The sequence below is a fragment of the Arachis hypogaea genome, chromosome 17 (assembly GCF_003086295.3).
Source record: "Arachis hypogaea cultivar Tifrunner chromosome 17, arahy.Tifrunner.gnm2.J5K5, whole genome shotgun sequence".
Taxonomy (NCBI): domain Eukaryota; kingdom Viridiplantae; phylum Streptophyta; class Magnoliopsida; order Fabales; family Fabaceae; genus Arachis; species Arachis hypogaea.
Window position 1 is genome coordinate 49,038,504 of NC_092052.1, and position 16,059 is coordinate 49,054,562.

General features: G+C 36.3%; 1 non-coding gene across 1 annotated transcript; it reads right to left on the reverse strand.

Moving 5' to 3' along the window:
* Positions 1-2,529: 2,529 nt before the first annotated feature.
* On the reverse strand, positions 2,530-2,637 carry LOC112768714 (small nucleolar RNA R71). Its single transcript, XR_003186112.1, has one exon. It is a non-coding gene; the product is annotated as a small nucleolar RNA R71 (small nucleolar RNA).
* Positions 2,638-16,059: the final 13,422 nt, after the last annotated feature.

Sequence of the window (16,059 nt, forward strand, 5' to 3'; positions counted from 1 at the left end):
GATGACCATAGCTTGCTTCATACCAACAATCTCCGTGTGATCGACCCTTACTCGCGTAAGGTTTATTACTTGGATGACCCAGTGCACTTGCTGGTTAGTTGTGCGAAGTTGTGATAAAAAGTTGAGATTACAATTGAGCGTACCATGTTGATGGCGCCATTGATGATCACAATTTCGTGCACCAAGTTTTTGGCGCCGTTGCCGGGGATTGTTCGAGTTTGGACAACTGACGGTTCATCTTGTTGCTCAGATTAGGTAATTTTCTTTTTGTTTTATTCTCAAAATTTTTCAAAAATCTCTCATCTGTTTTCGAAAAAAAAAATTGTTTTCAAAAATATATTTCTCTTCAGAATTTTTAAGAATGAATTCTAGTGTTTCATGAAGCATGTTGAAGCCTGGCTGGCTGTAAAGCCATGTCTAAATTCTTTTAGACTGAGGCCTCCACATGTCAGGGAATTGCTTATATCTTCTAAAGCTTGGCTGGCTATTAAGCCATGCCTAACCCTCAGATTGGAGCTTTAGACTAAGAATTGAAGATTCCTGGAATTCATATTAAAAATTTTGGAATCCTTATTTTTTTCTTTTTGACATAATTTTCGAAAAAACCAAAAAAAAAATTAGAAAATCATAAAAATCAAAAAAATATTTTGTGTTTCTTGTTCGAGTCTTGAGTCAGATTTTAAGTTTGGTGTCAATTGCATGTTCATCTTGCATTTTTCGAAAAACTCATGCATTCATAGTGTTCTTCATGATTTTCAAGTTGTTCTTGGTAAGTCTTCTTGTTTGATCTTGCTGTTTTCTTGTTTTGTGTCTTTTCTTGTTTTTCATATGCATTCTTGCATCCATAGAGTCTAAGCATCAAAGATTTCTAAGTTTGGTGTCTTGCATGTTTTCTTTGCATTAAAAATTTTTCAAAAATATGTTCTTGATGTTCATCATGATCTTCATAGTGTTCTTGGTGTTCATCTTGACATTCATAGCATTCTTGCATGCATTCATTGTTTTGATCCAAAATTTTCATGCATTGCATCATTTTCATGTTTCTCTCTCTCATCATTAAAAATTTAAAAATAAAAAAAATATCTTTCCTTTTTTCTCTCATAAATTTCGAAAATTTGGATTGACTTTTTCAAAAAATTTTAAAATCTAGTTGTTTCTTATGAGTCAAATCAAATTTTCAATTTACAAATCTTATCTTTTTCAAAAATCAAATCTTTTTCATTTTTCTTAGTTATTTTCGAAAATTATAAAAATATTTTTCAAAAATCTTTTTCTTAATTTTATCTCATAATTTTCGAAAATAACATCATCAATTAATGTTTTGATTCAAAAATTTCAAGTTTGTTACTTACTTGTTAAGAAAGATTCAAACTTTAAGTTCTAGAATCATATCTTGTGATTTCTTGTGAATCAAGTCATTAATTGTGATTTTAAAAATCAAATCTTTTTTAAAAACTAACTTCAATCATATCTTTTCAAAAATATCTTCTTATCATATCTTTTTCAAAAATTTGATTTTAAAACATCTTTTCAAACTTCTTATCTTCTTATCTTTTCAAAATTGATTTTCAAATTTGTTTCAACTAACTAACTAACTTTTTGTTTGTTTCTTATCTTTTTCAAAACTACCTAACTAACCCTCTCTCTCTAATTTTCGAAAATATCTCCCTCTTTTTCAAAATTTATTCTTAATTAACTAATTATTTTAATTTCTGATTTTTATTTTCGAAAATTACTAACCTTTTTCAAAAAACATTTTCGAAAATCACTAACTCTTTTTCAAAAATTATTTTCAAAATTCTCCCTCTCTCATCTTATTCTATTATCTACTAACATCTCCTCATCTCAAATCACTGCTCCTATCCTTACCCTTGTGTTTGGATTCTTCATTCTTCTTCACCCCTATTCCTTTTCTTCTTCTACTAACAATAAGGAACCTCTTTACTGTGACATAGAGGATTCCTCTTCTCTTCTTGTTCTCTTCTCTTTCTTATGAGCAGGAACAAGGAAAAAGGCATTCTTGTTGAAGCTGATCCAGAACCTGAAAGGACTCTGAAGAGGAAACTAAGAGAAGCTAAATTACAACAATCCAGAGACAATCTTATTGAAAATTTCGAACAAGTAAAGGAGATGGCAGCCGAACCCAACAACAATAATGCAAGGAGAATGCTTGGTGACTTTACTGCACCTAATTCCAATTTACATGGAAGAAGCATCTCCATCCCTACCATTGGAGCAAACAATTTTGAGCTTAAACCTCAATTAGTTTCTCTGATGCAGCAAAACTGCAAGTTTCATGGACTTCCATCTGAAGATCCTTTTCAGTTCTTAACTGAATTCTTGCAGATCTGTGATACTATTAAGACTAATAGAGTAGATCCTAAAGTCTGCAGGCTCATGCTTTTCCCTTTTGCTGTAAGAGACAGAGCTAGAGTATGGTTGGACTCTCAACCCAAAGGTAGCCTGAACTCTTGGGATAAGCTGGTCAAGGCTTTCTTAGCCAAGTTCTTTCCTCCTCAAAAGCTTAGTAAGCTTAGAGTGGATGTCCAAACCTTCAGACAGAAGGAAGGTGAATCCCTCTATGAAGCTTGGGAGAGATATAAAGAACTGACCAAAAAGTGTCCTTCTGACATGCTTTCAGAATGGACCATCCTGGATATATTCTATGATGGTCTGTCTGAATTAGCTAAGATGTCATTGGATACTTCTGCAGGTGGATCCATTCACCTAAAGAAAACGCCTACAGAAGCTCAAGAACTCATTGACATGGTTGCTAACAACCAGTTCATGTACATTTCTGAAAGGAATCCTGTGAGTAATGGGACGCCTATGAAGAAGGGAGTTCTTGAAATTGATACTCTGAATGCCATATTGGCTCAGAACAAAATATTGACTCAACAAGTCAATATGATTTCTCAGAGTCTGAATGGAATGCAAGCTGCATCCAATAGTACTCAAGAGGCATCTTCTGAAGAAGAAGCTTATGATCCTGAGAACCCTGCAATAGCAGAGGTAAATTACATGGGTGAACCATATGGAAACACCTATAATCCATCATAGAGAAATCATCCAAATCTCTCATGGAAGGATCAAAAGCCTCAACCAGGCTTTAATAATGGTGGAAGAAATAGGTTCAACAATAGTAAACCTTTTCCATCATCCACTCAGCAACAGACAGAGAACTCTAAACAAAACACCTCTAATTTAGCAAACTTAGTCTCTGATCTATCTAAGGCCACTGTAAGTTTCATGAATGAAACAAGGTCCTCCATTAGAAATTTGGAGGCACAAGTGGGCCAGCTGAGTAAAAGTATCACTGAAATCCCTCCTAGTACTCTCCCAAGCAATACAGAAGAGAATCCAAAAGGAGAGTGCAAGGCCATTGAATTAATTACCATGGCCAAACCTGTAAGGGAGGTTGAGGACGTGAATCCCAAGGAGGAAGACCTCCTGGGACATCCAGTGATCAATAAGGAGTCTCCCTCTGAGGAACCAAAGGAATCTGAGACTCATCTAGAGACCATAGAGATTCTATTGAACCTCCTTATGCCATTCATGAGTTCTGATGAGTATTCTTCTTCTGAAGAGAATGAGGATGTCACTGAAGAACAAGTTGCCAAGTTCCTTGGTGCAATCATGAAGCTGAATGCCAATTTATTTGGTAATGAGACTTGGGGAGATGAACCTCCCCTGTTCACCAATGAACTAAATGCATTGGATCAACTGAGATTGCCTCAGAAGAAATAGGATCCTGGAAAGTTCATAATACCTTGTAGCATAGGCACCATGATCTTTGAAAAGGCTCTGTGTGACCTTGGTTCAGGAATAAACCTCATGCCCCTCTCTGTAATAGAGAAACTGAGAATCTATGGGGTGCAAGCTGCTAAAATCTCATTAGAGATGGCAGACAATTCAAGAAAACAGGCTTATGGACAAGTAGAGGATGTGTTAGTAAAGGTTGAAGGCCTTTACATCCCTGCTGATTTCATAGTCCTGGATACTGGGAAGAATGATGATGAATCTATCATCCTTGGAAGACCCTTCCTAGCCACAGCAAGAGCTGTGATTGATGTTGACAGAGGTAAACTAGTCCTTCAATGGAATGAGGACTCCCTTGTGTTTAAAACTCAAGGATCTCCCTCTGCAACCATGGAGAGGAAGCATGAAAAGCTTCTCTCAAAACAGAGTCAACCAGAGCCCCCACAGTCAAACTCTAAGTTTGGTGTTGGGAGGTCACAACCAAACTCTAAGTTTGGTGTTGAACTCCCATATCCAAACTCTAAGTTTGGTGTTGGGAAGTCTTAACAATGCTCTGAACATCTGTGAGGCTCCATGAGAGCCCACTGTCAAGCTATTGACGTTAAAGAAGCGCTTGTTGGGAGGTAACCCAATTTTTATCAAATTTTTATTTTCATGGTTTTTCATGTTTTATTAGGTTCATGATCATGTGGAGTCACAAAAAAAAATAGAAATATTAAAAACAGAATCAAAAATAGCAGAAAAAAATCACACCCTGGAGGAAGACCTTACTGGCGTTTAAACGCCAGTAAGAAGCATCTGGCTGGCGTTCAACGCCAGAACAGAGCATGGTTCTGGCGCTGAACGCCCAAAATAGGCAGCATCTGGGCGTTTGAACGCCAGAATTGCACCCTGGAGAAGAGCTGGCACTGAACGCCCAGAACAAGCATGGTTCTGGCGTTCAACGCCAGAAATGGGCAACAAATGGGCGTTCAACGCCCAGAACAAGCACCAATCTGGCGCTGAACGCCCAGAGTTGTGTGCAAGGGCATTTTGCATGCCTAATTTGGTGCAAGGTTGTAAATCCTTGAACACCTCAGGATCTGTGGACCCCACAGGATCCCCACCTACCACCACTCATTCTCTTCCCTCTTCTCATTCATCCTCTCTTCCCAATAAACACTCTTCCCTAAAACTCTTCACCAATCACCTCAATCTCTCATCCCTTCTGTTCTCCATTTACCACTCACATCCATACACCCACCTACCTTCAAAATTCAACATCTCTTTCCCACCCAATCCCACCCATATAGCCGAATACACACATCCCTCCATCTCCTCCATATCTTCTTCTTCTTCTTCTTCTTCTTCTTCTTCTTCTATTCTTTCTTCTTTTGCTCAAGGGCGAGCAACATTCTAAGTTTGGTGTGGTAAAAGCATAGCTTTTTTGTTTTTCCATAACCATTAATGGCACCTAAGGCCAGAGAAACCTCAAGAAAGAGGAAAGGGAAGCCAATTGCTTCCACCTCTGAGCCATGGGAGATGGAAAGATTCATCTCACAAGCCCATCACTAAGAAAAGGATGGAGCAAACAAGAGAGCACATTCATGGATCTCAACAGGCACATGAAGAATCTCATCACCATGAGATCCCGGAGATGCCTCAAATGCATCTTCCTCCACAAAACTATTGGGAGCAAATCAACACCTCCCTAGGAGAATTAAGTTCCAACATGGGACAATTAAGGGTGGAACATCAAGAGCACTCCATCATCCTTCATGAAATTAGATAAGATCAAAAAGCAATGAGGGAGGAGCAACAAAGACAAGGGAGAGACATAGAAGAGCTCAAGGACATCATTGGTTCCTCAAGAAGGAAACACCACCATCACTAAGGTGGACTCATTCCTTGTTCTTAAACTTTCTGTTTTTCGTTTTCTATGTTAAGTGCTTATCTGTGTTTGTGTGTTCATTACATGATCATTAGTAGTTAGTAACTTTGTCTTAAAGTTATGAATGTCCTATGAATCCATCACCTCTCTTAAATGAAAAATGTTTTAATTCAAAAGAACAAGAAGAACATGAGTTTCGAATTTATCCTTGAACTTAGTTTAATTATATTGATGTGGTAACAATACTTTTTGTTTTCTGAATGAATGCTTGAACAGTGCATATGTCTTTTGAAGTTGTTGTTTATGAATGTTAAATATGTTGGCTCTTGAAAGAATGATGACAAGGAGACATGTTATTTGATAATCTGAAAAATCATCAAAATAATTCTTGAAGCAAGAAAAAGCAGCAAAGAACAAAGCTTGCAGAAAAAAAATAGGCGAAAAAAAAATAGAAAGAAAAAGAAAAAGCAAGCAGAAAAAGCCAAAAGCTCTTAAAACCAAGAGGCAAGAGCAAAAAGCCAGTAACCCTTAAAACTAAAAGGCAAGGGTAATAAAAAGGATCCCAAGGCTTTGAGCATCAGTGAATAGGAGGGCCTAAAGGAATAAAATCCTGGCCTAAGCGGCTAAACCAAGCTGTCCCTAACCATGTGCTTGTGGCTTGAAGGTGTCAAGTGAAAACTTGAGACTGAGCGGTTAAAGTCAAGGTCCAAAGCAAAAGAAGAGTGTGCTTAAGAACCCAGGACACCTCTAATTGGGGACTTTAGCAAAGTTGAGTCACAATCTGAAAAGGTTCACCCAGTTATGTGTCTGTGGCATTTATGTATCCGGTGGTAATACTGGAAAACAAAGTACTTAGGGCCACGGCCAAAACTCATAAAGAAGCTGTGTTCAAGAATCATCATACTGAACTAGGAGAATCAATAACACTATCTGAACTCTGAGTTCCTATAGAAGTCAATCATTCTGAACTTCAATGGATAAAGTGAGATGCCAAAACTATTCAAGAGGCAAAAAGCTACAAGTCCCGCTCATCTTGTTGGAGCTATGTTTTATTGATAGTTTGGAATTTATAGTATATTCTCTTCTTTTTATCCTATTTGATTTTCAGTTGCTTGGGGACAAGCAACAATTTAAGTTTGGTGTTGTGATGAGCGGATAATTTATACGCTTTTTGGCATTGTTTCTAGTATATTTTTAGTAGAATCTAGTTACTTTTAGGGATATTTTTATTAGTTTTTATGATAAATTCACATTTCTGGACTTTACTATGAGTTTGTGTGTTTTTCTGTGATTTCAGGTATTTTCTGGCTGAAATTGAGGGACTTGAGCAAAAATCAGATTCAGAGATTGAAGAAGGACTGCTGATGCTGTTGGATTCTGACCTCCCTACACTCAAAGTGGATTTTATGGAGCTACAGAACTCAAAATGGCACGCTTTTAATTGCGTTGGAAAGTAGACATCCAGGGCTTTCCAGCAATATATAATAGACCATACTTGGCCAAGTTTAGACGACGTAAAAGGGCGTTGAACGCCAGTTCTACGCTGCTGTCTGGAGTTAAACGCCAGAAACACGTCACAAACCAGAGTTGAACGCCAGAAATACGTTACAACCTGGCGTTCAACTCCAGAAAGAACCTCTGCACGTGTAACATTCAAGCTCAGCCCAAGCACACACCAAGTGGGCCCCAGAAGTGGATTTATGCATTAATTACTTATTTCTGTAAACCCTAGTAACTAGTTTAGTATAAATAGGACTTTTTACTATTGTATTTGACATCTTGGGATGTCTGGTTCTTAGATCAGAGGGGCTGGGCATTCGGCCATGCCTGGAACCTTTCACTTATGTATTTTTAACGGTAGAGTTTCTACACTCGATAGATTAAGGTGTGGAGCTCTGTTGTTCCTCATGAATTAATGCAAAGTACTACTGTTTCTCTATTCAATTCAACTCATTCCGCTTCTAAGATATTCATTCGTACTTCAACATGAATGTGATGAACGTGACAATCATCATCATTCCCTATGAACGCGTGCCTGACAACCACTTCCGTTCTACCTTCGATTGAATGATTATCTCTTAGATCTCTTAATCAGAATCTTCGTGGTGTAAGCTAGATTGATGGCAGCATTCATGAGAATCCGTAAAGTCTAAACCTTGTATGTGGTATTCCGAGTAGGATTCTGGGATTGAATGACTGTGACGAACTTCAAACTCGCGAGTGCTGGGCGTAGTGACAGACGCAAAAGGAGGGTGAATCCTATTCCAGTATGATCGAGAACCTCAGATGATTAGCCGTGCTGTGACAGAGCATTTGGACCATTTTCACAAGAGGATGGGATGCAGCCATTGACAACGGCAATGCCTCCAGACGATTAGCCATGCAGTGACAGCGCATCAGACCATTTTCCAGAGAGGATCAAAAGTAGCCATTGCCAATGGTGATGTCCTTACATAAAGCCAGCCATAGAAAAGAGTAAGACCGATTGGATGAAGACAGCAGGAAAGCAGAGGTTTAGAGGAACGAAAGCATCTCTATGCGTTTATCTGAAATTCTCACCAAGGACTTACATAAGTATTTCTATCCTTATTTTATTATTTATTTTCAAAAACTCTATAACAATTTTATATCCGCCTGACTGAGATTTACAAGATGACCATAGCTTGCTTCATACCAACAATCTCCGTGGGATCGACCCTTACTCGCGTAAGGTTCATTACTTGGACGACCCAGTGCACTTGCTGGTTAGTTGTGCGAAGTTGTGATAAAAAGTTGAGATTACAATTGAGCGTACCATGTTGATGGCGCCATTGATGATCACAATTTCGTGCACCAGTAGCCATTGACAACGGTGATCCCCCAACATACAGCTTGCCATGGAAAGGAGTATGAATGATTGGATGAAAGCAATAGGAAAGCAGAGATTCAAAAGGAGCAAAGCATTTCCATACGCTTATCTTAAATTCTCACCAATGAATTACATAAGTATCTTTATATTATTTTATGTTTTATTTATATTTTAATTATCAAAACCTCATAACCATTTGAATCTGTCTGACTGAGATTTACAAGATGACCATAGCTTGCTTCAAGCCGACAATCTCCGTGGGATCGACCCTTACTCACGTAAGGTTTATTACTTGGACGACCTAGTGCACTTGCTGATTAGTTGTGCGGAGTTGTGAAAAGGAGTTGAGATTACAATCGTGCGTACCAAGTTTTTGGCGCCGTTGAGATCACAATTTCGTGCACCAAAAAGCTTAAAAAGTTCTCTAGTTATATGCTTGTGGTGCTTATGTATCAGGTGGTAATACTTGAAAACAAAGCATTTAGATTTGAAGCTATAAAAGCAAATGGTGCAAAGCACCCAAGAAGCTAAGAAAAGAAACAATTGAAAAGATTGTTTCAATGAAGGAATATAAAAAAAGATTCCATAAAGTGATCAAGATAAAATTGCTATTATGAGTGTTGCATGCATAGTAAACTAGCCAACCATGAACATTGAAATTGCTATTCTTCTCACCTTGGATTGTCACTTTATATATATTGCATGATTCTTTGTTTGTTTGAGGACAAGCAAAGTTTAAGTTTGGTGTTGTGATGCGTGCGCATTATGTTGTGTTTTTCTAAACTTTTTCATATAAGAAATAAATGCATAATGCTTAATTATGAAGAGTTTTGTTGCTCAAATTGGATATTGCTTTGATCCTTTTGGTTTCATGATTCTTGTAGAGAATTATTAGAAAAAAAGAAGCAAAAGAACAAGGAGGAACCAAGAACTAAAGACAAGTGCAAAGAGAATTCGTGGATGCTGTCAACCCTGACCTCTTCACACTTCAACAATCATAACTAGAGCTATAGAGGTCCAATTGATGCAGTTTCAGCAATATTAGAAAGCCAACTTCCAGAGCTTTCCAACGATATATAATAGTCTACACCTCTCTTATGGAATTACTGCCTTGGTGGCGCTAAACTTGAGAGATCCCAAGTTTGGCTCCATGATCATCACAACGCCTTCCCTTGTTTGCTGCTTTGGTGGCGCCAAACTTAGAATTTTCCAGGTTTGGCGCCACAATTAAGGAAATCAATGAAGAATTACTTGCGGCTGGGTTGGCGCCAAACTTGGCAATCTTCAAGTTTGGCGCCAACAATGAAAAAAAATGGTGGTCCCCATTTGATGAAGAGAAGCACGAGAATATTTCACTATTTATTTATATAATCTTATTTTATTTTAATTAGAAATAGAAAAAGATATTATTTAGTTTTAGAAAAGATATTTTACATTAATTAGGATTAGATATAAAAGGAGAAGAGATATTGACCTAGGGATCTCTCCTAATTTTCATTCCGCACTTTTATACTTTTCTCGACTAGGGTTTATTTTCTCCATGAAGAACTAAGCCTCCATTGTTAAGGTTAGGAACTCTGTCTATTGTATGGATTGATACTATTATTTTTCTATTTTAATTCATGTACTGATTTCTATTTTAAGAATTGTTTTCGTTCTTTATCTTATGAATTTAGCTGGAACGGAAGTATGGTCCTTATTCTAATTGAGATCTTGTAAAACTTGGAAAAGCTCTTTACTTGAACAACAGCTTGAAAACATATTCTCCTAAACTTCTAATTATTTGGACTTAACAGGATACGTGACATATAATCTTCTTATATTTGGGTGATTAGGGTTTCTGTGGCACATAAACTAGATTTGAGCTTTACCCTCTAATTGGAATAAAGTGACCAAGGAATTGGCGGTGGATGAAGGTTAGAGGAGACTAAAAAGGTCTAAGGAATTAGGATTTAGTCACATATAGTTTTCCATGCATTGAATCTTGCATGATTAAAATAGTTAATAAGAAAAGTCAATCCGGAAGATAGATATCTCTGAAACCTTAACTGTTTTCTCCATATATATTTCACCTCAATTTACTGCTTGTTTTTCTGATTCCCTGAATTACTGTTTGATGCATTTGAACTCTCAACACTCTTTTCTATTTGTCTAACTAAGTAAATCACGCAATCATTATTGCTTAGTTCATCAATCCTCGTGGGATCGACCCTCATTCACTTGAGGTACTACTTAGTACGACTCGGTGCACTTGCCGGTTAGTTTGTGGGTTATAAATTCCGCACTAGGCATCAAAAGGAAGTCTTGAGTTATATTTTAGTGATTTTAAATTATTTACTATTTATTAAAGAAATTTGTGCATTCGAATTCTCCACTAATTTATTGTTGTTCATTTTGAGCTAATTTTTATATGTTTTTACTTGACAGTAAAATAACATGTAAATATTTGTTGGTGAGTATATATGTTTAGTTTATTGAAAAAAATAAATTAATAAAATAATTAATAACTACATTATAATTGATACACTTAACACTAAATTAAAAAATATTTTAAATGCATAATATGTTATTTTTTATTAATTAAATTATTATAATTCAAATTAATTTTAATAAAATAACTTAAAATTATAATTTTAACCTTATCACGTGCATGTTACGAATTATTACACTTATTAATAAATAAATTAACAAATTAAAGATTATCAGAAAAAATCTAAAATTGGATGGATTCATATTAGTATGATACAAGTACTAATTAAGCCTGTTATGATAAGAACGAATATATGGACTTGGGCGGTGAACAATGAAAGAATCACTTTTCAAGGATGAATTAAAATAAATGAGTGTTGAAAATAAGAGCACCTTACCTGTATAAATAGAAGGCATCATCAGATACATTCTACACATCAATAAAGCATTTCTTCTCTCTCTCTCTCTCTCTCTACGTACAATATAAAACTTTTCTTTCTCTTTCTCTCTTCATATACTACAAATACAATATTAATATATAAATTATCGTTATTAGTGAATATTAAAACTAGAGTCTTTCATTTACACTTCTTTATTTTATCTTCCTTATTTAGTTATTTCATAACACGTTATCAGCACGAAGCTCTAACGATATTTTAGGAAGACTTCAGGTAACAAATTTTTATTATGTCGAAACTCTTTCATCTTGAATATAATGCTTTTGATATATTTGAAAATAATTATTTATCAAGGATATTATATGTTAAAATCCATCTTGATTCAATAGATCTTGGAGATACCATTAAGGCTGAAAATAATACATCCTAGAAGGATAAAGCCAAATCCATGATTTTCCTTCGTCATCATCTTGAAGTATGATTGAAAAATGAATATCCCACATTAAAAGATCCTGCAGATCTGTGGAAAAACCTTGAAAAAAGGTATAATCATGAAAAGATGGTGATACTTCCTCACGCCCGATATGTTAGAGAAAATTTTCTCGACCTTCCATGCCTCGAATGTGCTCCTGCAGCAGCAGTATCGAGAAAAAGAATTTAAAAAATTTTTTTTGGGCTCTTGCTTTCTTGTTGCTGAACACAACAATGAGTTGCTCTTAAGAAATCATGAAGCGCGCCCAGCTGGCGCCGCCCTATTTCCTGAAGCAAATGTGGCAAATTATAACCCCAGAAGAGGTAAATAGCAAGATTTTGATAACAAGAAAAATTATGGAAGGAAAAGAAATTATGTTCATAAGAAAGGATCTCACCAGAAGTGGGATAAAGAAAGAAACAATGGGCAAAGTAAATCAATTGAGGATAAATGCTTCCGTTGTATTGGAAAGGGCCATTGGTCACGTACCTGTCGTACCCTAAGGCACCTAGTTGATCTTTATCAAGCATCCTTGAAAAAGGATGACAAAGGAAAGGAAGCAAATTTTGTTTCAAATAATGAAAATTCCACCACTCATTATGATGTATCTAATTTCTTTAAGGATTCTGAAAGAAATATTGGCTATTTGATCAATGATGGAATAGATTGATATGTGTATGTGTTTGTTAAGTATTCATGTGAATAATTTTACTGTGCATGTACTTTTACTCATTTTATTATTATCATTATTTGTTTTTGAAGAAAAATGGCAAGGACATATTCTGAAGATATTTGCCTTGCGGATAGTGCAAGTTCGCACACTATTCTTAAAAGTACTATATATTTTACCCATCTTGTGCCAAAAGAAGAATATGTTAATACTATTATTGGCTCGGGCAATGTGATATAAGGCTCCGGAAGAGCGATAATTTTGTTTCCTGGAGGAACAAAATTCATAATAAATAATGCACTATTGTCTACCAAGTCTCGAAGAAACTTGTTGAGTTTTAAAGGTATTCACCGAAATGGATATCATATTGAGACTATGAATGAGGGAAATCATGAGTATTTATGTATCACAACTCATGATTTAAATAAAAAGGTTATATTAGAAAAGTTACCCTTACTTTCATCTGGATTGTATTATACTAAGATTAGTGCAATTGAATCACATGCCATTGTAAACCAGAAGTTTACTAGCCCAAATGAATTCATAACTTGGCATGATAGATTGGGTCATTCGGGAACAACCATGATGAGGAGAATTATTGAAAACCCTCATGAACATTCACTAAAGAACCAGAAGATTCTTAAATCTAGTGAATTTTGTTGTGCTGCATGTTCTCAAGGGAAGTTAATTTTAAGGCCATCACTAGTAAAGATTGAATTTAAGTCTCCTGAATTCCTAGAAAGGATTCAAGGTGATATATATGGACCTATTCATCCACCATGTGGATTTTTTAGATATTTTATGGTCCTGATAGACGCATCTTCAAGATGGTCACATGTGTGCTTATTGTCTTCTCGCAACCTGGCATTTGCGAGATTACTGGCTCAAATTATTCGATTAAAAGCACAATTTGCAGAAAATCCAATCAAAGCAATTCGCCTTGATAATGCTGGTGAATTTACTTCCCAAGCTTTTGATGCTTATTGTATGGCTAATGGAATAGCTGTTGAAAATACAGTAGCTTATGTTCACACACAAAATGGGTTAGCAGAATCACTTATTAAGCGCCTCTAATTAATCACTAGACCCTTGCTTATGAGAACAAATCTCCCAATCTTGGTTTGGGGGCATGCTATTTTACATGCCGCAGCACTTATTCGTTTGAGGCCAACGAATTACCATCAGTTCTCTCCTATGCAATTAGCATTTGGCCAGCAGCCAAATATTTTCCATTTAAGAATATTTAGGTGTGTGATATATGTTCCCATTGCACCACCTAATCGCACCAAAATGGGACTCCAAAGAAAATTGGGGATATATGTTGGATATGATTCTTCCTCTATAGTGAGGTATCTTGAGATACAAATTGGAGATGTATTTAAAGCCCGGTTTGCGGATTGTCATTTTGATGAATCAAAATTTCCAATATTAGGGGGAGAGAGTAAGCTTCCTGGAAAGGAACTTAATTGGAATGCATCATCGTTGATGCATTTAGATCCTCAATCAGGGCAATGTGAACTAGAAGTTCAAAAGAATATACATTTGCAAAGAATAGCAAATGAATTGCCTGATGCATTTTTCGATACAAAGAGGATAACCAGATCTTATATACCAGCGGAAAATGCCCCAATTCGAATTTATGTCCCAGTAGGACAAGTAGCCACTAAAGCAAATTCACGCCAGAAGCATGGCAGGGTGGAAAATGCCCCAATTCGAATTGATGTCCCAGTAGGACAAATAGCCACTGAAGCAAATACACGCCAAAAGCGTGGCAGGCCTGTCGGTTCCAAAGATAAAAATCCTCGAAAGAGAAAAGAGGTAAATACTATTCCTATTGAAAAAGACACAGTAAAGACACCTACAGTTGTCCAAAATTCTGATATAATTTTAACGCCAGAAGACGTTCAGGTACCTAAAAATTGTGAAAATGATGAGATCTCGATAAATTATGTCTTTACAGGAAAGAAATGGAACCGAAATAAGACAATTGTCAATGAAATATTTGCATATAATGTGGCATTAAATATCATGCATGAAAGTAAGGATCTTGAGCCAAGATCAGTCGAAGAATGTCAACAAAGGAATGATTGGCCAAAATGGAAAGAAGCCATGAGGGCTGAATTAGACTCACTTGCAAAATGTGAAGTCTTTGGAACTGTAGTCCGTACACCTGAAGATGTAAAACCTGTTGGATACCGATGGGTATTTGTGAGAAAATGAAATGAGAAAAATGAAGTTGTGCGCTATAAAGCCCGACTTGTGGCACAAGGTTTTTCACAAAGGCCCGGTATAGATTATGAAGAAACGTATTCCCCTGTAGTGGATGCAATAACATTGCGTTATTTGGTCAGTTTATCTGCATATCATAAATTACATATGCATTTAATGGATGTGGTAACAACCTATTTATACGGCTCATTAGATCAGGATATCTATATGAAAGTCCCTGAAGGACTAAAGATGTCTAAGTCATCCAATGAATATTTGCAAGGGTTATACTCAGTTAAATTGCAAAGATCTTTATATGGTCTAAAGCAATCTGGACGAATGTGGTAAATCGTCTTACTGAGTATCTGGCTAAAAACGGATTCAAGAATGATGATATCTGCCCGTGCGTTTTCATAAAGAAAACTGCATCTGGATTCATTATAATTGCTGTGTATGTTGATGATTTAAATATCATTGGAACTCCTGAAGAGATTCCAACAATTATAAAAACTTTAAAAGAAGAGTTTGAGATGAAAGATCTTGGAAGAACTAAATTTTGTCTCGGCCTGCAGATCGAGCATATAAAAAATGGGATCTTTATTCATCAAACAACATACACAGATAAGATGTTGAAAAGATTTTATATGGATAAGTCACATCCCTTGAGTACTCCAATGATTGTAAGATCTTTGGATGTGGAAAAGGATCAATTCCGTCCTAAGGAAGAAAATGAAGATATCCTTGGTCCTGAAGTACCATATCTTAGTGCTATTGGCGCACTAATGTATCTTGCTAATAATACACGACTTGATATATCATTTGCTGTGAATTTACTAGCAAGATATAGTTCCTCTCCAACCAGAAGACATTGGAGTAGACTCAAACAGATCTTTCGATATCTTCATGGAACGGTTGATATGGGATTATTTTATCCCTATGGATCTAAGTCACAATTAGTTGGCTATCCAGATGCTGGATATTTGTCTAATCCACATAAAGGGAGATCTCAAATAGGATACCTATTCACATATGGTGGTACAGCTATATCATGGAGGTCCACGAAACAGACGATTGCAGCAACATCCTCTAATCATGCTGAAATACTAGCGATACATGAAGCTAGTCGCGAGTGTTTTTGGCTGAGGAGTGTGATCCAATATATCCTGTCATCATGTGGACTGATTGACCATAAGATAGCTCCAACTGTCCTGTTTGAAGATAATACAGCATGTATTGCTCAACTTAAAGGCGGATATATCAAAGGTGATAGAACAAAACATATTTTTTCCAAATTCTTCTTCACTCATGATCTTCAAAATCAGGGGACAATTGATGTCCAACAGATCCACTCAAGTGACAATCTGG